This window comes from Chrysochloris asiatica, unplaced genomic scaffold, assembly GCF_000296735.1.
Source record: "Chrysochloris asiatica unplaced genomic scaffold, ChrAsi1.0 scaffold00033, whole genome shotgun sequence".
In the NCBI taxonomy this organism is placed as follows: Eukaryota; Metazoa; Chordata; class Mammalia; order Afrosoricida; family Chrysochloridae; genus Chrysochloris; species Chrysochloris asiatica.
In genome coordinates this window covers 5817159-5818993 of record NW_006408551.1, presented here as the reverse complement: position 1 = coordinate 5818993, position 1835 = coordinate 5817159, and the positions used below count along the sequence as shown (strand labels likewise).

The 1835-nt window shown below is 40.8% G+C and overlaps 1 pseudogene; it reads right to left on the bottom strand.

Annotated features, from left to right (window-relative positions):
* Positions 1–884: 884 nt before the first annotated feature.
* Positions 885–1835, bottom strand: part of LOC102839289 — a 4534-nt pseudogene continuing 3583 nt past the window's right edge.

The window sequence follows — 1835 nt, the reverse complement described above, 5'->3', positions numbered from 1 at the left end:
CAGGAAGCCTCCTTCACTGGGCACGTTGTAGCCCCATTTTAGGTATTCCAATCAGTTATAGTCAGAAGACGGACTTACAAGCTTTCTATGGTGATGTTTTTGGCTATTCCTTTCTCTCCCCCTCCAGTGTCTATTTTACAGTATAATGCAAGGAAACCCAAGATTCAAAAGACAGCCAAGCATCTTAACATTATTCCCCCCTTTTCCCCATTCCAACCATGTCTCAATCTCTGTATCCCAGAGCCCTGTTGTTCCAAACTTGTGCATACATAATTATTTACCTCTGTCCCACTTATCCCATTCAAACCTGTTTAATTGTTCTCCCATCTGCTTTGTTCTTCCATTCCCCTCTCCTTTCTTGTATATTGCCCCCCTCCCCAGCACCCAAAGTATCCTGTGTCTATTCCGTGCTCTGTGCTCCACCTACCCCTCCCTCCCCTCACCCCACCCCTACATCCCAGCAACCAACAAAGAATCCATCCCCCTTTAGTATGGGTTCTTTTTCTTAGTCTTTTACAGTAGTGGTCCTATGCAGTATTTCTCCTTTTGTGACTGACTAATTTCACTCAACATAATGTCCTCAAGGTTCATCCATGTTAGGTGTGGCTTGCAGCTTCCTTGTTATTTTTCAAGGTAGCATAATATTCCATTGTGGGTATGTACCACCGTTTGTTTATCCATTCTTCAGTTGATGGGCACTTTGGCTGTCTCCATCTTTTTGCTACTGTAAATAGTGCTGCTATGAACATTGGTGTTTAAATCAAACAAAACAAACATACATTAATTTTGTTATATGCTTACATTTTCAAAGTACATCATTTGTATAAGAGGACTAAAAACAAAAGTGTGTTTACAGAGATGCAGATGTGAGTGAGTGCACAGTCTCACACAGTCTTCTGGTGGTACTCAGGAATAGCCACTTCATAATCACTGGCACTAAACAAAGTGACAGAATTCATTGCCAGGTACTTTAGGAAATCATGAAGATAGTTCAGTAATAAAGCAAAACTCTTCTCATCCAGAGGTGTATAGGCCAGCATTGTTCTAATTCGTACAAATAATCTCAGCAGATGTAGTGCTCTGTACACCTGGGCATGGGTGCATCAGGGTGGTCTGCGAGGATTTCAGCATACTGCGGTCTCTCAAATTTGTAGAGTAGCTGAGTGCCCAACTTTACATTGAAATATTCTTTAATCCCTGCCACAACTTCATTAGTAGCATACTCCTTATTACCTCTGTATTTCCTTGTGATTTCTTGTAATTTGCATAATCCTCTAGAATGGAATCCACATTCTTCTTGGCAGGAAGATAAGTAAATCCCAGTCATCAACAAGCCATGGTTTTAGTTCTTCAGGAAACTTTACTTTAACTTCAACTCTGTTCATGAATGTGTCCTCATTATAAACAGTAGCATCTACTCTGGCACTTTTCTTCCGAGGAGGCTGAGGCGTCGCACTGGTACTGCCACCATCTCCATTTCCAGGTGTTCAAGAAGATAAAGCCAAATATTACAACAAAATGTGCAAAGAACTGGAATCAGAAAACCAAAAAGGAAGAAGATGCTCAGCATTTCTCAAGCTGGGGGAAATGAAGAAAAAAATCAAGCCTCAACTTTCGTTATTGAAAGATCACTGGGAAAATTATTGAATGATGCAGAATGCATCAAGAGAAGATGGAAGGAATACACAGAGTCACTGTTCAAGAGGTAGCATATGATCAAGAGCCAATGATACTGAAAGAGGAAGTCCAAGGTGCATTGAAGGAATTGGCAAAGAACAAGGCACCAGGAATTGATGGAATAAAAATTGAAATCTTTCAAGAAAGTGAGGCAGAAC